The sequence below is a fragment of the Piliocolobus tephrosceles genome, chromosome 6 (assembly GCF_002776525.5).
Source record: "Piliocolobus tephrosceles isolate RC106 chromosome 6, ASM277652v3, whole genome shotgun sequence".
Lineage (NCBI taxonomy): Eukaryota > Metazoa > Chordata > Mammalia > Primates > Cercopithecidae > Piliocolobus > Piliocolobus tephrosceles.
This window is the reverse complement of record NC_045439.1, coordinates 73,536,195-73,557,307: the sequence shown is the minus strand read 5'-3', so window position 1 is coordinate 73,557,307 and position 21,113 is coordinate 73,536,195. Positions and strand designations below refer to the sequence as shown.

Here is a 21,113-nt window from a genome sequence, read left to right as displayed (position 1 = left end):
AGTAACCAGTAAGTAATCAGTAGGGAGGCAACCTGCCTATAAAGCACAGACTTCTTTTGATTTTAAACTATTTATGAGAAATATTAATCAGAAGTCAACTGCTACAATTACCTTCCTATACATTTCTTAACCATCCAGAATGCATTTTGGGAGTTGATTGTGATTATTTTTGGGGTTCGAATTCTTGAAAGCCTCTGGGCACAAACAGCTTGGTGAATCTGGGCTCAGTATTAATAGCTTCAGTTATTGATGTTTTCATGAAACACAAAAAAATGTGCATCTGCTTGTACTCTCTGGCTTTTTCACTGTGTTGCCTTGGGGCAATTTCAACATAGGGAACTAAATAAGTCAATCAACATTTATTGAGTGCTAGTAGTGTGATGAACTCAAGATTAGGGCTGCAGGGAGAAAGCACGTGATACAAAAACATGGGCTCCTTCCTCGATACCATTATGGTCTGGTTCGAGTCAATTCACAATTATTTCTTGAGCTAACTGTTGTGAGAGGCTTTGTAGCTGATACTCATATATTATCATTCAATTGTTTATTGAAAATATTTATTAGCACCTACTGAATGTATACTGTGAATGACATCATGGTTATAAGTAGAAGAGAAGACACAGAAAAATAAATAACTGGATAATTAATGACATTACAATTAAAATATTATTACCTATTATTAGTAGTAATAAGCAAGAAAGTAATACAATGCCCTAAAATGGCACTTATGCAGCCAAACTGACAGAGGTGAGCATTTTGCATGCGTTTTCCCACTTCAGCCTTCACACAGCTTCAGAAGGTGCGGCAGATGTCCCTGGGACCCTGTGTGGCCCTACTCAGCCTTGCTTTGATTTCAGCTGCAGCTCTAGTGGACCAGAGCATATACTCATGCTCAGCTTCATCTTTCACTCAAGTGAACACCTTCATCTTTTCAGATCTCTGCCTCAGTCTTTTGTGATATTGAGTGATTCCACTCAGCAATCTTCAGCCAGTAAAGGACAGCAGATCCAGGATAAATGCTAAAGCTTTCCACCCTTTGGGAGGGCAATTCAGGGCACCACACTGAACCCAAGTCTGGAGATCTTAGCTGAGTCAAGCCTGTATTGTCAGCAGCAGCAGCAGCTTCAGTCATTCATCCTTATATAGGCTTTTTCTCCACCTCTACCTCGTTCTCCCTGCTCCACTTCCTGCTTCCACGGACCACCTTCCAAACTACCCACCCCCAAGTCCATGTCCCAGGCTCTACTTTGGCAAGACTGAAATTCAGACCTGGGGTCATGACTATTAATATCCTCATTCTGCTCCTCAGGTGACAGATCCATAGACCATTAAGCTGAATGTTTCTTACTTAGTTAACGGCCCTTAAGCAGAGCCAGTATTCAAATACCTGCCCCTGCTGTTAGTTGTTGTATAACCTCTTGTGAACAATATAAAAGTAACTGTGAAAAAGGTCTAACTAATTGCAGTCCAGGTGTGAGAGGACTTAGAGATAATCTCAGACCGTAAGGTCAATCGGGTTAGAAATTATTGTTAGTGATAGCAGTAAGTAAGCAAAAACTTCTGTATAAATGTTGAAAACTATCACAGCAAAATTATGTAGATGTAAACATGGCTTCCATCATCCTCTTCTTACCCCCATCTTTATTTGTATTGCTATAACAGAATATCTGAGACAGGTATAATTTATAAAGAATATAAATTTATTTTTTCACAGTTCCACAGGTTGGGAAGTTTAAGTCCTGGTTCAGTTTTCCAGGGAGGGCTGCTCTCTGCTTCTAAGATGGTGCCTTGAATGCTGCATCTTCCAGAAAGTAAAAACACTGTGTCCTCAGGTGGCAGAAGCAGGAAGTGCAAAAAGGGATGAACTATCTTTATTAAGCCCTTTTATAAGAGCACAAAATCCCATTCATGAGAACAGAGTCCTCATGATTTGATTACTACCTTCTAATACTGTTGCATTGGGAATTAAGTTTCAGCATGAATCTGAGAGGACGAAAACATTCACACCTCTTCTTCCAGTCACACACCCAATCTCTTAGGCCTGCAATGCTGTGTCTCCCAATTATCAAGTATCTGGTAGCTGGCTGGTCTTTGCTTCATTATCCCTTGTCCTTCCTTTCATTGCTTTGTAGAATGAATGATATTTAATGTAATTGATTTTCAGTTGATAAGCCGCATCTCTTGGAAATGTTTGCATTTTATATCTTTTCTATTATCAAATGGAAGCATTCCTGCTGATAAAGATATTTAGGCATTGGAAATTCAGTAGGGTACCGTTTTTGGATAGTGAAGCATGTCTAGATATCCCGAAATAACATCATTTTAGCAACTGAACACACATCAGGCTGGGCTTGAAGGAATCATCTTTGGACAATTTGAAGTTTCTACATTTTGACAGGAAGTTATTACTGATAGAGGGACGTGGAAAGAACCAGAATATTCATTGTACCAAATAGCTAGGAAGATGCACAAGTGTATATGTTTGCTTGTGTGCATGTGTGTGTGCATGTGTGTGCATGCACAATGACTTACCTGTGCAGGTAACTGAGCAAATGGCTTTCATTGATGCCTTTTATAGATACTATAGAAATAAGGATCAAATATTAATACAATAAAGCTTTGATCTGGCTGCATAAAATTAAGCATAATTATAGTCAAATATGTTATCTGTTTAACATGGTCATGTTATTATCAAAACAAATTATGCAAAATAAATTATGGCATATCATTCATGAACTTTATCATAAATTTTGCTTGTTACAATATTTAATTTTTCCACAGTGATCTTTATGGTCTGCTGCTTAGGTAAATCACTTTTCTTACTGCAATGTAAATAGCTCTTGGAAGTATTAATTAGAAGGATTTTCTTGTCTTATGGCAAAGGCATGAGTCTACATGTCTTAAAAGACTGAGGATGACTGTAGAATGAGGAAATAGATATACTTTGCAGTTCAGGGTCAGATGACTGCTTTGTCCTGAGAGGTATTACTCAGTTACAAATGTACTCATTTATTACAGTTATTTGATTCTATTGGTGGCTTTGCTTTCTCTGGCATTGTTCATTTTTAGTATGAATGATTTAGAAAGAAGAGCAGTTTGTGTGGAAGGAAGTGATTTTCATGTCAAGGTACATCAAATCAGGTTGATAGGAAAACAGTCCTTTGATTACAAGACCAGATAAACGTGAGAGATGCCTGGACAGGCCTAGAAGCCCAGTCATGAGGAAAACTTTTCCCACCTTCCTGGGTGCCTTCATTGTGTTGATGAGTGATTGCTCAGGTTTGAAATGCAGGTAACTAGTAGAGAGTTGTCTATTTTGTCATAATCTGTTTAGCACAGGGTATCCAATTTTTGAAAAACTCTCTTTTAAGATACAACAGTAGACAACAAAGGAAAATATGTGTATATATTGTGACATTTCTTAGAACTCCAGGTTTTTTAGGCTGGAAAGGACTTTCTAAATCATTTAGGCCAATCCAGTCACTTAAAAGCTGAAATCATAAGAAGAGCCTAAAGGTTAAATATTTTGTCCAAGAGCATACAAATTATTGCGCTGGAGGATTTCCTAGAAACTGGTTCTCCACATGTGGTCCCCTGTAGAAGTAATAACAGGAAGCTGCTGTTAAAATAGATGCTCCTTTAAATGAACTAAAGGCATTTGCAGCAGTCTGGATGGGATTGGAGACTATTGTGAAGTTGCTCAGGAATGGAAAACCAAATGTATGTCCTCACTCACTAAGTGTGAGCTAATCTATGAGGATGCAGAGGCATAAGAATGATACAATGGACTTTGGGGACTAAGGGGGAAAGGGTGGGAAGGGGGTGAGAGATAAAAGACTACAAATTGAGTTCCGTGTTTACTGCTTGGATGACAGGTGCACCAAAATCTCAAAAATCACCACTAAAGAACTTAGTCATGTAACCAAATACCACCTGATCCCTAAAAACCTATGGCAATAGAAAAAATTTTTTAAAGATATTCCTTTAATAATGGCATAGATGTAATTAACAATGAGACTTATTGCCTCAGAACCCACCTCCTAGTTTATAGAAAAAAGACACAAATAAAAAATACAGAATGTATTTCTAGTTACCAATATTAGAATAAAAATCTGAAAATGCAAAACATAAAATGTTAAAACATTTTGGAAGAGGTTAGAGAAACATTATTACTTTGGATGTACTTTAATTCCTTTTTTTAAGTTAAGTGACAAGAAAAAATTCTTTGGATTATTTTGCTAACTTTATCTTATTGTCATAGGATTTTTGAACTGGAATCTGTCTTGAAGATCATTGAGAACAGCTGTTCTCAAGCCTGGATGCATGCCAGCATCACCTGGGTGAAATTCTATATACAAAGGTTCCATGAACCACAAACCCAAGCATTCTGATTCAGTGGGCCCAAAGAAGGACCTGGGAATATGTATTGTGAATAGAATCACCTAAAGTTTTGGAGACTGGCCAGGTTGGAGAAACCTCAATCTAATTCAGTCCTCTTGTTTTACAGATGAGAAAAGTCAAAACCCAGAGATACTATGTACCTGGGTAATTTTTAAATGTTAGGACAGCACATGATATGGTGAGAGAGGGATCTGGCACCCCTAAGGAAATTGATCCAAGCACAAAAGACTCTCACCCTGAACTTCTTAAGCATGGGAGATCTGTATGTCCTTTCACTCTTCATTTCTGTGGGCTAGAAGAATTATCCAAAGGCAATGAGCTCTCTAATATGATCCTCTGCTGCATACAGTGGAGTTTCATCACAGGGTCATAGAATTTAGTCCAACTTTGCTGGCAAAGTGAAAGGGAAAAGGAGATACAGATAATAACTTAAATAGTGCTAGTGATTTCTCTGGTCAATCCATTGAGTGAGCTTTTGTCCCAGAATGGACTTCCCTGGCTTGCTCCCTGTCCCAGGAGGCTGATCCCTGTGTATTGGATCACCCTGCCTTCTTTGCCAGCAGGCTTGTAGTCAAGTTTGCAGGTCAACTAGCAGAAGGGAAAGGTCAGAGTATCTTTGCTCACTCCCTGTTTTGGTGCCTCAGCTCTAGTTGTATGTGTGTGTTTACCATTTACCGCTGTAAGCCTCTGAAGCAGCTTGTGTCCGGCACCGAGCATGCGATTTCCTCCTTTTGTCTTAGGTGTTAGGCATGACAATCATTTTCTTGTGTACCTAGTCTCTCTCTCTTACCATCTCTTTTTGTTCCCTTACCTTAGCTTACAGCTCTGTAATTTGTCCTTTTGTTAAAGAAACTTATTTGAACGATTGGTATTAATTCTGTTTTCTTCAGGCACCTAGGTTAATACAAGATGGGAAACATAATTGTTTTTCTCAATAATTCTAAATTTTTGAGTTTCCTTAAAATGTCTCTATCTCCTTGAACTGAAAATGATTAATATTTAAGAATACAATGATGTGAAATTCTGTACAGATTGTTTATGTAAAACTATACACAATGTATTTTGTGAACAGTTTAAGATGTTTTCAAAGATAATTTTGACTACATAATCTTTACTCCTTAGACACTGACTTCAGAACCTCCTCAGTGGTTGCAGTTAAGTTCATTTTGTTTTACTGTATCTATCACAAAAGATTTTAAACCTGGGAGGGAGACTACGAAGTAAGAGAACCGGCGTAGAAATAACCCAGTTTATCTAATCGTTTTAAGCTACATTTTGCTGTGGCCTAGGAATCTGAAACTCTTCTTCCAATGACCACTTCAAAATGCCTCCCCAGAAGAGTATAAACTAGTATATCCACTTCCAGGGATAATTTAGCAATATTTAGCAAAGTTTTAAATTAACATACCCTTCTTCCATTTTTTTTTTTTTTATGAGTGACTCTTCAGATATACATTTATAAGGATATTCTTTGCAGCATTGTCTTATGAAAAACAGTATACAACCTACACATGCCTAAAGGGGCCTTGCTAAAAAATGTATAATGTACCCAGAAAATGTATTAGTCCACTTTCATTTTCAAGAATGAGGGATCTCTAGATGCTTGCGATATATTAAGTCAAACAAAAATCCAAAGTGCAGAATAGCATGTTCTATGATTACATATACACACTATATCTATTTCCCTTTATATCTTCCCATGTTTTTATATTTTTGTTCTTTCTAAAAATCATAGGCATGCATGATTTGTGTAACAAAACTCAAAATGCTCCAGTGATGGTGATGAGAATTTGGAAGCACCCAGTAAACAGGGCTAGTCAGATGACAAACTTCATAGAAGCTCATTTTCTCCAACTGAGAGACCCTTCTGTTTGGGAAGCTCCCTCTAAATGTCACTGGCCTTCTTCTAATCACTTTAAATCTAGAGCCCATTCTTAGATGCATACACCTTTGTCACTGTGGAGGTGACTGGATTTCTGATTCAATTTACGGAGAGATGCCTGTCTCCCAGCACCATCACTCAGAGAAAAACGTGGAAGCCAGTTTGCACAGGCATGGGAAGCTTCCCATCAACCAAGATAGCAGCAACACAAATGAGAATAGATGAGCACCCAGTGCTAGGAAGCAGAGAGTCTGGGGCAAAATTCCAAAGAGCCGAGCCACTTACAGAAAAGTTTCACAAGATGGGCAGGTGTTGCAACACCGAGAGGATGACTTGGATTCTTAAGTGCAGCCACTGGATGCCAGAAAGATAGAGAAGATGAAGATATGGTCATACATTTCTGTCCTGAAAAGCAGATCTGGTAGTAATACTTCAGGGATTTTGTAGTCTTCCCATGTAGGAATTGAGGTTATAAAGAATTATTGTCATTCTAGGTGACTGCAAGCCTAGTTGAGAGGTTTCTCTAAAGAGAATGACTCCTTCCTTTCTGGGGACACTTGATTGTCTCTGTCAGCCTTCAGTCTTATATTAATTCTCAAGGAACCTTAGAATTCCAGGATGTGAGAAATTAACCATAAGTTGTTACTGATAAAAGCTTCAAAGTTTCCCTGGCATCCTAATATGTCAAGGCTGAAGATATCTCTATAATGGTCTAATTCAGTGGTGTTCAACTTGAGGTGCAACTGGCACTACTGGGCAGAGGCCAAGGATGCTGTTGATCATTCTGTAGTGCCCAGGGCAGCCCACAACAAAGAATTATCTGGCACAGGTAGAGAAATCCTGATGTTGTCCAAATCCTACAATTTACGGAGAAAGAAACTGAGGCCCAGAAATGTTATGCATTTCCTAGAGGCATTAGGGACTGCATCTCTCACTTAACACATTCAAAAGTCCTTCTGTCTCAGTTCTTTAGAGACTTCTTTTGGGGACACCTTCCAATGTGCCAGTAATATAAATTCACTCAGCTTTGATTTCCATAAACATGAAAAGAGGGGAGGGATAGAGCCCAAGTAACTTTCTGCTTTGGCCTGAGCCTGTCCAGGAAAATGCAGTCATTCTTCTCTGTGTTACTTCTCCTTAGCAGCACTAGATGCAGTTAAATCTGTTTTTCTCCTTTCTTCTCATCCACCTTCATCTGTCATTCCTGTAATGGATGGAGTTGGGACAGTTTGCTAAATTGTAGCAAAATTTGAGGTGTTCAAAAACCAAAACAGAGTAGATAACTTCCAAAGTTCTTTTGCCTCTGAATTTCTATGACTTTATGAACATGGAAAACCTTCAGTGACTCAGTTGAGAGGATTCTGGGAAAGCAGGGAGAGAGTCATTAAATGAATGGACCTTCTGCTCTTAAGTCACCAGAAGCAGACCACTCTGCCTGCATGAAGGGCAGGAATGCCAAGAAAATGAGCCTGCTGTGGATACTAAATGTAACTTATTTTATTTTATTTGGGCTACTGAAAGACCTAGCATTAAGGGGAGACCTGTCCTAAGTATTTCTGCCTGCTTTCCAGTTAAAAGTGTTCCTAGGCCAGGCGCGGTGGCTCATACCTGTAGTCCCAGCACTTTGGGAGGCCGAGGCGGGCAGATCACAAGGTCAGGAGACCCAGACCATCCTGACTAACACGGTGAAACCCCATCTCTACTAAAAATACAAAACAATTAGCCGGGCGTGGTGGCGGGCGCCTGTGGTCCCAGCTACTCGAGAGGCTGAGGCAGGAGAATGGCGTGAACCCGGGAGGCGGAGCTTGCAGTGAGTCGAGACCTCGCCACTGCCCTCCAGCCTGGGCGACAGACCAAGATTCCGTCTTAAAAAAAAAAAAAAGTGTTCCTAAACCTTAAATGCTTTTTGAAAGCGAAATAGCTGCCTTGAGTTTAGCACCACTGCTTCCAGCTACTTTGAGTACTAGCTACCCTTTTTAGTATCCACATAATTTTGCAGGTTTCCTGTTCTCCAGTAGTTGCCCTTTTCGGCACTCCAGTGATGTGGTTTAAAGTAGGTGCTTCACAGTCAGAAAGATACAGTTTTTTCCATCCTAAGCATCTCCACAATGTGCCATGGGCAAATAGTTTAAACCATCTATTCCCTACCTTCCACAGCTGTAAAATTGGGGTAATAAGAGTATTTTTCTCATTGATTTATCATGCAAAAATAAAAATAATGTCCAAAAGGCTTAGCACAATTCTTGTCATTGGGTAAGTGATTACAGTGCCAATAATTATTTCACTGTTTTGAAGGAAGAAGCAAGTTTGAATTCACTTATACATCAAAATGAATTTACATGTTATTAATTATGCTGGTATCTATATTCATTTGACATATGGTAGGAGATACTTCTAACATTAGAGATTTGATTGGTCTGTCTTTGAATGTGGTGTTCACTTAGAATAGTTGTCTGATTTATATGAGATACTCCCATAAATTCTTCTGTAAGTGATCTAACACCATTCACTTTGCATTTTGGGACAAAATGGTTAGGTTTGCCATTTATGCAAGTGTCGTTATGGAGTACATTCATTTGGGCAGTTTTCTTTGTGTCCTATTAATGTATTTTTTTTTCTAAATTAATAGTTGTATAGTATATAAAATTTAGCAAATATATGGAAATCTGTATTCTTTTACAAAAAAGTGAGAATTGTAAAAGCAATGGAGGTTTTTTGCTATCTTTGAGGCAGCTTCTGAGAAAGTATATTCTGTTTACATATATCATTTTAAAATTAATATTTAATTTATTACAGTTACATTAAAGTAGATTCTCTTATGTTTTTATGTTATACTTGTATGTATATATGTGTGTGTAGATATACGTGTGTGTGTGTGTGTGTGTGTATATATATATATTTTTCTTTTTCCTGAGACAAAGTCTCACTCTGTTGCACAAGCTGGAGTACAGTGGTACGATCTCGGCTCACTGCAATGTCCTGCTTCCCTGGTTCAAGCAATTCTCATACCTTCGCCTCCTGAGTAGCTGGGATTACTGGCACGTGCAACAATGCCTGGCTAACTTTTGTGTTTTTAGTAGAGATGGAGTTTCGCCATGTTGACTGGGCTGGTCTCAAATTCCTGTCCTCAAAGTGATCCGCCCACCTCAACCTTTCAAAGTGCTGGAATTACAGGCATGAACTACTACTGCTACTGGCCCCATTTGTATATCTTATTCTATTTTAAATATAGGAGATGTTAACAATCACTTGTTAAAATCAAGGAGGCTTTAAATTAATGTTATGTCCCATTTACAAATGAGGTTAGCAAAACAATTTTTAACTTTTTAAACGGCATTTATACCTGAAAATATTTAGTTTTCTTTATAGGAACTTTGACTCATAAACAGAATCTTCCCAAGTGATTAAGTAATTCTTTAAAATAAATTAAACTTACAAAGTCAATATCAAGTTATCTTAAACATCTCAACACTGTTTAAGAAACTTAACAGTTCTCTTTGAATAACTAAGATCACAATTTCAAAATCAATTTTGTTTCAATTTAGAATCCCGAGACTCATATGTTAGTTTAGTCAAATTATCTTAAGTATTTCTGACATTTTAATACATATAAGTTATTTCCATTTTTACATAAATAATTTTCATGAACTTAACACAATTACAATATAATTATGGGCTTGATTTATCCTCTCTGTGGTAAATTCCAATCCTTTCTGTTTAAAGAATAGTTGTACTATCTTGAGCCAGTAAAGGCTACAAATCAATGGAATATTTGGGGTCTAGATGCAATTGATTCTCCACATGTCACTTACCTACAAGTCAACCTGCTTTTTTAAATTACTGTAGCAACAGGGACCTCATGCCCTTTAGAAGACATTGCCCTCTCCTGCATTCAGGTTGTTGTTATATAACATTTCTGTCCAGTCTCATGGAGGTTTGTGATTTTCTTCACTGTTTTGTTAGGTTTTGCACTTTCTTGATTCTCTTAGTATGTTTTAATGTTTTCTCATCTGCCTCAAAACACATTTTCTTTCCATTCCATCAGATGTTTCACATGCTTATGTAATACTTTTGAAACCTCATTGAATTTTATTTGCCTGATTTGAGTTGTCAAAATACTCTGGATTCTTTTCATAGTGTTCCTGACTGGCAGGGCAACAATGAAACAGAGTTACATGCCATTGGTGTTGCATATTGCTTGGGTCTCTGGCTCCACAGATGACACTAACATCAAGCTAATGAAAGTAAGGAAAAATAACCAACTAGAACCTCTCCACAGATATTTCTAGCATTGACTTTGAGCATATTCACTTCCAGTTTTCTAATACTGGAGTGTTCCAGGGCTCAGTTTTTGGACTCTTTTTTTTTTTTTTTTCCTATTTATACTTGAATATTTTCCTACTTATACTTGCATTCTAGGTGATCTCATTTGTCCCATAACTTTGAATGCCACTTGTATGCTGAAGATGACCACACTTATATTTCCTAGTACCAACTTCCCTTCCAGACTCTAGCCTATTAGGATGTAAGTGTTTCCTTGACTGCTTCACTTGAGTGTCTAGAATCTGACGACTTCTTACATGTCATCCCCCCATTTTCTTCCCTTTCCAGCCCCCATCCTTTGCCTTCATCATCTCTGCACTGGATGCAATGGCCTCCCTGCTTCTTCCCTTGACCCCTACCAGTAGCCAGAGTAAGGCTGTTAATGTCACTATATCATAATGACATCCTCTGTTCAAAACTCTACAATGCGCCTCCCCCACCCCACCCCCATTTTACTCAGAGAACAAGCCAAATCCCTTAATGTGGCTTTTATGCTCTTTCTCCATTACCTCTCCAAGCTCCTTTCTTTTTCTTACTGCTGAAACCTTCAATCACTCTGTTCTAGTCACCTGGATTCACTGTGTTCTTCTAGCTCACCGGGCTCATTCCTGTGGGTAGAGTTCCACCAGAAGCAGACAGACTCTAAGACAGGGTAAATGCAACTAGTTTATTTCAAAGGTGATGCCAAATTAAAACTGTGGGAGAGAGACTAGGAGTCAGGTACAGAAAAGAAGCCGACACAAGATATACTTAGGCTGGAGGCAGGTGGGTCCAATCCCACTGAAGACCCCTGACCTTGCTACTTAAGGTGTGGTCTATGAACCAGCATCCTGCCATCACCTGGGAGTTTGTTAAAATGAGATTTAGGCCCCACCCCAGACCTACTTAATCAGAATCTGCATTTTAACAATGGCTTCAGGTGATTCTTACACCCTAATTAATGTTTGAGAAACACTCTAGGGGACAGTGTGTAACATGTCTGTGTTATCTTACCCAAGCTGAGAAAGCTGGGGGTATTTTTCAACAACTACCTAGCTGTCATTGGTTGAGTTTTGCTTCCAGGGCTATTAACTTCCAGCTTGCCCCGAGTACTGGCTTAGCATGCTCTTTGGCCTGAAAATAAAGGCCCGCTGGAAATGAGTCACAGGTGTTAGCAGTAAACTGTCTTCAGGAGTGTAGAGGTGGGCACCCAGAATACGTGTATGGTACTAATAGTGTCTGCGACTGAGCCTTTGCTGTAGCTGTTCTCTCAGCTTGAAATATTCTTCCCTCGGGTATTCACTTGGCTAAATCCTCTACCTTCTCCCAGTCTTACTTAGATCATACTGTCTCAGTGAGAGTTATCTCTATTTAATTTTGCAACCCTTATGCACCAACCCAGCATTCCTAATTCCCCTCAGTCTGCTCTGTTCTCTTTGTAATTGCACTTAGCCTTTGAATTCACTGTATAATTTATCCACTTAATATACTCATTGTTTACCTGCTTCAATGGAAAGTTAGCTACACCAGAGCAGCAGACTTTGTCTGTTTTGCTTATTGATGGATAACGTAGAGGAACTCTTTAGTGTTTGTTAAATGAATACCATTCTATATTTTAAAATATAAGATGGTAGTATATATAAAACTTTGTATCCTGCATTTGGCTTAGCATTAAGTCACAAATATTTCCCATATCATAAAAATACTTAAATATCATTTTTAATTGGTTGCCAAATATTTCATTATCTCTACTAATTATAATTAATTTAATCATTCTCATAACATTTGGCATATTTTCTATTGTCTTTGTGATTATAAATAACACTTCTTTGTGTATAAATCAGTTTCATTTTATATATTATTTATTTAGAATAAATAAATGCCTGGAAGTCAAAATATTAACTCAAAGACTAAAAATGACTGTCAAGACTCAGAGATACGTAAGAAATTGTCTTTTGGAAGTTTTGTTCCCATATATCTCCAACCAGCAATGAATAGACATGCCTGTAACACCATACTCTTTCCATTAACCCAAAGCTACATAGCGTAATAGTTAAGAGAATGATTCTGAGATAATTGTCTTGGATTTAATACCAGCTCTTTGATTTATGAGTTGTGTGACATTGGCCAAGTGACTTATCTGTTACTCATTTTGTTCACTTGTCAAATGGGAATAATGAAAATAATATTACCTCATGGGGTTGTTGTGAAGATTAAATTAATTGGTATAGATAAAGATGAATATCTGGCACCTAATAAATGCTCTGTAACTGTTAGCTAATACTCTATTGAGACATTTTAAAATTGATAAAGTGAATAAATAGTACTTTATTTTTACTTTATTTACATTTTGAAGTTGTGGGTATAGTGTGATCAGTGGTGAAGAGGATTAGTTGATAAGATTTGTGTAATGTTTCAAAACCTGATCTTGTACATCTCAACTTAGCATGATGACGCTGGGGCTTGGCATTCCAGGTTGAGCATTCCTAATCTGAATATTTGAAATATGAAACATTTTGAGAACCAACATGATGCTGAGATTTTTAAATTTGGGATGCTTAACTGGCATATAATGCAAATATTCCAAAATCTGAAAAAATTTGCAGTGGAAAACACTTCTTTTCTCAAGATAAGGAATGCTCAACCTCTATAAGATATCACAATACTTCAGAGTCAGGTTTTGTAGCCCTAGATCAAATAATTGTCAGAAAAATATTATTTTTGAAAAATTTTATTTTTGACATAGAGCATGAAATGAAAATACATAGAGATTTAACACTGATAAGTTTTGAGCTTATCATTGAAAATGTGAGTCTGTAAGGATAACTTCAACAGTGACTTTTCAACCCAAACACACCTGCAGGTTTAGGCAAATAGGTAAATATACTGATATTGCTAAGAACAAAAGTTATTCCTATGAAAGAGGAAAGATACAAGTACAAAATAGGGGAAGTGAAGAATTTTATATTCCAGTGAAGGACCACTGATAGATGGTAACCACATGTCACATGGTTATTTGTTGTTCATTAACTTAGTGGCTTAGAAGCCACTTACTGAGGTCGGGCACGGTGGCTCACGCCTGTTATCCCAGCACTTTGGGAGGCCAAGGCGGGCGGATCACGAGGTCAGGAGAGCAAGACCATCCTGGCTAACATGGTGAAACCCCATCTCTACTAAAAATACAAAAACAAAATTAGCCGGGCTTGGTGGCGGGCACCTGAAGTCCCAGTTACTTGGGAGGCTGAGGCAGGAGAATGGCGTGAACCTGGGAGGCGGAGCTTGCAGTGAGCTGAGATTGCACAAGTGCACTCCAGCCTGGGCAACAGAGCGAGACTCTGCCTCAAAAAAAAAAAAAAAAAAAGAAAAAAAGAAAAAAAGAAAATAAAATAAAAAGAAAAAAGAAAAAAAAAGAAACCACTTACTGAGAATCTACTGTGCCTAACATTGAGCATCAAGGTTGTGAAAGGATGACAGAATGAGTCTATCACACTTCTTGTCCTTAATAAGCCCACTAGATGCTCCCTATTAAGCCTGGAAACATGACTGCTCCTCTGTAAGGAAAGGCTTATAACATGTTCTTGCCTCAGAACAACAATGGCTTCATCCCAGGACTCTACTAAAATAAGCTTATGGTAAATTTACCTTATATGTGTATGGGTTTTGAAATTATACATTTTTTAAACCATATATATATATTTTTCACAAAGTGGTTAAAATAATTCTGGACATGGAAATTTCTTTTAATAATGCATTTATGCAATAAAGGAGGCAGCCTTGCGCAACATGTGAATTGCATCAGGAGATCACTATGCAGCAGACAGAATTTGGGCAACATTGACACTGCAATTTCTGGAGATATTAAGCCAGCAGACACAGAAACACGCATCACTTTATGTATGCCTTGCTGATTAAATGTACGTGGACTTTGAATTTTGAAGCCCAGTCAAGGTTTCCCAGTTCTCTTTTAGCAGCAGTTTATTTTTACTCGGGTCTGGTCAGATGGAGAAACCACAGAAATGGAGGCTGTAGGATTCTGTCTTCTCTAAGCACCTTTGTGCTTTCTTCCTCTGGCTTCCCTCTTAGGTAGGAGCAAAGATGTGTGGGAGAGGAGACTGCAAACATCCAGCCATTTGGGGTGGTTCATTTGGTTCTTGTCAAGGGAAATAGGTTTCTACTCTTGCCACAATTTCTATGCAACCTTGGATTAGTTAATGTGTGGACGTCCAGAACTTGGGATACCCTATTATGGGATGATGTTTTGTCTCTCAGTGGAGTGTCCTACTCTTTCCATCTATTCTGTGCGATCATACAACTTCATCTACATACTCTTGGTTCCCGGTTTGATAGATGGCTCTATTGACAGATGGCATAACTAAAGACCATTTCCCTTTGGGCCTTATGTCACCCACAACTTAGGTTTTAATTTCAGAATATGTTTTTCTTATTACAACTTTATTGAAATACATTTACATAAAATTCACCCTTTTAAATACAATTCAATAGGTTTTAGCATATTTAGAGATGTACAACCATCACCATAGTCTAATTTTGGAACCTTTCGTCACCCCAAAAAGAAATCCCATGTTTATTACTAGTCACTCTCTTTTTCCCTCTGCCCCCAGCCTCTGGCAACTACTATTCTACTTTCTGTCCCTGTGGAGTTGCCTCTTCTGAACATTTCATATAAATGGAATAATATAAAATGTAGCCTTTCAAGGTTTGTCTATGTTGTAGCACATAACAATAACTTCATTCCTTTTTGTGCCTGAGCAGTATTTCATATTATGGATATAACACATTTGTTTATCCATTCATCCCTCTAAATACTGATTGGAAAAAACTATTTCCACTTTTTGGCTATTATCAATGCTACTATGAACATTTGTGTACAGGTTTTTATGAGGACATATATTTAAAGTTTTCTTGGATATAGATCTAGAGGTAGGATTACTTGGTTCAATGGAACTCTTTGTTTAACTTTTTGAAGAATTTCCCAACTCTTTTCCAAAGTGGCTGCACAACCTGAAAATCCCACTAGCAGTGTGTTGGGGGATGGGGAATTCCACTTTCTCCACATTCTCACTAATACTTGTTATTATCTGACCTTTTTTTAATAGTCGTCCTGTTCATGGTGAGGTGGTATCTCATTGTGATATTTTAAAAAATAAATTTTGTTGTATATATTTGAGGTTTACAACATGATGTTATGAGATACATATAGATAGTAAAATTGTTAGTATAGTCAAGCAGGTTAACATATCATGTCACATAGTTGCTATTTTAAATTTGCATTTCTCTAATGACTAAGGATGTTTTCCCGTGTGCTTATTGGCCATTTGTGTATCTTCTTTGGAGCAATATATATTCAAATTATTTGCCCAGATTTTAGTTTGGTTATTTTTTCTTTTTATTGTTGAATTGTATGATATTTTTATATATTCTAGTTACAAGTCCCTTATGACATATGTGATTTAAAATATTTTCTCTCAGTCTGTGAGTTATCTTTTCACTTTCTTGATTGTGTCCTTCGAAACACAAAAATTTTAAATTTTGATGAAGTGTAAATTATCAATTTTTTGTCTTTTTGCTCATGTTTTTGGTATCATATCTAACAAACCTTTGAAAATCCAGAGTCATGAAGAACTATTTATATGTTTGCTTCTAAGAGTTTTATTTAGTTTTCAGATCTGTTTTGACTTAATTTTTGCGTATGGTATAAAACAGGGATTTAGTTTCATTCTTTTGTATGTAGATATCTAGTTGTCTAGCATCATTTGTTGAAAAGATTTTTCTGTTCCCCATTGAATTGGTATAACAACCTTGTTAAAAATTCAGAATACTTTTATCCTACACATTTTTCTTAAAAGATATTTATTGGTGAATTTCCATCGTTTTTCCCCGAATAATACAATTGCTCTCTTCACTGTGAATTTTACATATAAGCATTCATGCCCATAAATTTTTCAGAACACCTATTCTTAACTGGAGGTGGAATTATTACCATGAGAGGTGGGGCCTCTGACCAGCAGGAGGTCACACTAATTATTCCTACCACTCTAGATGAACTGATTCTGTGGTGAGTCATACTGATGGGGAGAGTTGGAGTAGCTAATACAACCTGACTGCCTGGCTGAAATCTGTCTTTCTTAACCATACACCTGAGGTCTTCACTGAACAAAGAGTAAGTTATTGTAGAAAATAAATAATCTCTGGGAAAATACTTAGAGATTCTGAGAATATCCTATTTTTCATCAGTCTTCTACAAACTAGCTTTAGCATCCGTTGATAATTCTTGCTTGAACTGATAATTACCATCAAGGTTGCAAAATGGTGGTTTTTCTAATTCTATCAGTCTTTTTACAGGTATTAATTGACATTCTTTTATAAAGAAGATTTTATCACTGCTCAATCAGATTTCATAAACTGAGTACACTCTTGTACCCAGCATCTGGGTCAAGAACAGAATATACCAACATTTCAGAAAAGAAAAGAAACATGTTAAAAAGAAAAGATTTCTATTAAAATTAAATTAAAATGGGGATAAGAACGGTAATCCCTTTATCCCTTTATATACATGTAACATATTTCTATAAAATTCCATATATATATGCATATACCCACTCTATAATAAACCATTTCCAAAAATGGTTTCACAGAAGAATTTCTAAGGGGTATTATTTTTTTAAAAATTACATGGTAATAATTTGGAGACAAATGATTAGTCAAACAGGTTTATCATTTAAGAAGATTTTCACAAATTCAGACTTGAGGGCCTATTACCTGACCATCTCAAGTCAGAAGAGGAATGAGGAGAATCCTTCTTACCCATTTTGTATGTTTTTAAAATTATAATAAAATATACATAACAAGATTTACCATTTTAATCATGTTTGTAGGTACAATTCAGTGGCATTAACATTTAGAATGTTGAGCAACCATCATTACTATTCATTTTCAGAATTTGTTCATCCCAAGCAGAAACTATGTACTTGTTAATCAATAGCCAGCCCCCCACCTTTCCTTCTCCCCACCAGTCTCTGGTAAACACTGTTCTCCTTTACATCTCTGTGAGCTTGCCTATGCTGGTACCTCATATAACTGGTATCATATTGACCTTTTGTGTCTGGCTTATTTCACTGAGCATCGGTTTTCAAGGTTTATCCTGTTGTAGCATTTATCAGAATTTCATTCCTTTTTGAGGCTAAATAATATTCCATTGTATGTGTTGTACCGCATTTGTTTATCCATTCATGATAGATATTTGAGTTATTTCCATCTTTTGCTATTTGAGTAATGCTGCTATGAACTTTGGTGTATAAGTATCTGCATTTTATACATTTGTGCAAATCTATCCTCATGTATATTTGTTCTATAAATAAACTTTTGGAGGCATTTCACAATTTGGAGGTCAAAGAGAAATTAATAATACACATTTTAAACTAGTTCAATGTTTTATTATCAACATTCATATTTGGGCTGAAGATTCAGGGATGAAATAATGGGCAAAAAACGGACATATAATTAACACTACACAGGCATATCATAAGTATATCATAATATTTTGCTAATTGTTGGAATAGAAAAATATAAAACAGAGACACACATAAATTTCTTTGTGTTTCATCTTTCTGAATGTACTTTTACATTAAATACACAGCAAGTGCTTACACTTACTTAAATATTATCCTTCTTTAATCAACCAAAACATGCTTATCCTTAGTTAATCAGAATTCATTTCAAAAGTCAAAACTTCTTCAAGATAAGCATAGCATATAGGGCTTTAGATTCATACTCTTACTGCATTGGCTGCTTGATGATTGTTCTCCTTTTGTAATTTCAATCTCAACTTTGTCTTTTTCTCTCAATCTATTTGGAGACCTGCTGCATACTGCAAGCATTGTTTGTTTCCTCTTTACCAAATGTCTCCAAAAACTTTTGACAGTAAGCAAGAACTGTAACAACATGTGTTTTGTATTTTACAGCCAATTCTAGTGCCCTTTCTCAGTTGTAGAGATTAATATTGATCTGGATTGCTTCATAAACGAGGCCAGCCTGAAGAAATGCTATTTCAGCCTCCTGTATGTTCCCACTAAACCTTAGGATGTGGGCTATTTTTTATTCTTTAAATGGAAGACTTTTTATAGAATTGATGTACTAAACCTTATCAGTTTCACCAATTGCTGCATAGTCTATTTCTGTAATAGTCATATCTTGATTAGCAACTGCTATAGCAGCTAGACAAGCTGACATGGTTTGGTCCTCAACAAAGTGGCAAAGTCTTAATTATCTTCCCATTTTGAACTGCCTATATATTTAGGGGGAATAAAAGGATATAGTTATACACTGATGTGAACCAGAGGGCCATTAACTCTTGCTATAGTTACCTGATTTCCAACAAAACTCACAATATGGGAATGTTTACTGAATTCACTTGTATCCCTTTCATGTAATGTTTTAGGCAAAATGTCATGGTCCACATAAACTGTATTGGAATAATACCACACTGTAAATTGAGTGTCTTGAAGTCTGCAAAGGATAGTGCATGTATCATTCCATGCCAAAGTATGCACCATTGTTCCAAGTTTGAGAATTTTTTCTTCCTTCTCAAATTGTTTCACAGAAGTGATATAGATATCTCTATTTTTATCAATAAAAGTGACTTTTCTATCATTGGTAAGTCCTTTTTGATCCAGAGCAACTTTCAAGATTTCATTTTTACAAGGAAGAAACTTTCCATCATCTAATGGTTTTCCAGTTGATGCCTCAACGAAAAAGATTATTTTTTCATCAGCTTTGTCTCATTGCTATGATATCGTTACTCAGAGATACAGTTTGTGCATTCAGAATATCTGTTCTCACTCCAGGAAATTTTGGAGATGAAATAAAGTGCCCTTCATATGAATATAAATCGATACTACTAACATCTACAAGAAGAAAATGTCTTTCTGCCTAAGGATTAAATTAAGAGTTCCTTCTTTGAGATCAAATATAATTGGTGTATTCCAGTTCTTTGTGGAGACCACATAACATTGAAGAGACATTGAAACAACTAAGTGTGCAGAGTTCAAAGATGCTTTAATGGCCATGACGGAATTCCAGTAAGTTCACTGCATCAGTGAGAACGTTACGACGTGTATGGTCCTTCTTTTAGTTAATGTTACTTAAAAGTTTTTCCACTCCCAGTGTTGTTCCACCACAGGTGCAAAAACATCATGCCCAATTCCACACACTCCAGCAGTCTGAGTGCCATCAGTTGACCACACAATATTAAATATGCTGCCAGTGTTTTTCTAAAGCATATGATCACCCAGTTTTATTACATAAGTGTAAAGTATGAAATAATCCAATAGCAAGTAATTCTCCATCTGGAGCCCAGGCAACTGAAGTAATGCGATGTTCACGAGGTTGTGAATTGTACAGTGGGTGGCTATAATTCTCCCATACCTTGTATTTACAGTCTTCACCAGTAGATAAAATAAGATTACTAACTGAATTCCAATCTACTTTTAAAATGATGCCATCATAAGCTTTCTGTAAAACTTTAGCATTTGATCGAAGAGGTTTCTTTTTTTGAGACGGAGTCTCGTTCTGTCCCCCAGGCAGGAGTGCAGTGGCGCGATCTTGGGTAACTACAACCTCTGCCTCCCAGGTTCAAGCAATTCTCCTGCCTCAGCCTCCCAAGTAGCTGGGATTACAGGCGCTCACCACCACGCCTGGCTAATTTTTTGTATTTTTGGTAGAGACAGGGGTTTCACCATATTGGCCAGGCTAGTTTTGAACTCCTGACCTCAGGGGATCCACCCGCCTCGGCCTCCCAAAGTGCTGGTATTACAGGCGTGAGCCACTGTGCCTGGCCACTGAAGAGATTTAATGATTAGCTGCTTGCTTGCTGTATAAAGGACCTTTTCTAAATCAGGACCCCACACTATTGAATACACTGGTTTTCCTCAGAAGGCACTCCTCTTTCTTCTGTACTTGATAAGTATATTTTCTGGGAATATTCTTTGGGAGTAGTTGGGGGCTGACCTGGGCTTGCTGAGCTGAAGTTGATCTAAGCATCCAAGTCTTTGACCAAATTTTTATTTGTCCATCTTCTCCAACGGTAACTAATGCTGTTGCTTCACCATTCTATCTTCCTGCAAGTACTACTCCAGAGTAAGCTGCTACACTTTTTTCCACTCTTTCTAACTTGGAAATCAAATTAAATTTAGCATCAGAACTTATGAGGACAAAGCTTTGTGCTTGCATTTGTTTCTTATACCCAAACTCTTTGGAAACCAGTGAAGATCTATAGGGTAAATATCATCAGGAAGCTTTACTATTTGAGTTGTTCCACTGGTGACCAAGTTCCTTTTCACTATCTGGTGATCATCACTATATGAATACAGCTCTTCAGTAGTAGTCCAGCCTACACGGCTTACTAATTCTTGATGCTTTGGTTCTCTTAAAAGAGATATCTTCAGTCTCATGACTCCACTTCTAGCAAAAATTTAAAATTCCACTTGATTGCATTTACTCAAGTTCCAGG

General features: G+C 37.1%; 1 protein-coding gene and 1 pseudogene across 2 annotated transcripts in view; one reads left to right on the top strand and one right to left on the bottom strand.

The window, feature by feature from the left end:
• UNC13C (unc-13 homolog C) overlaps positions 1–21,113 on the top strand; it is a 584,413-nt gene that overhangs the window by 59,986 nt on the left and 503,314 nt on the right. The window lies entirely within an intron of this gene.
• On the bottom strand, positions 18,340–21,054 carry LOC111552770 (annotated as a pseudogene).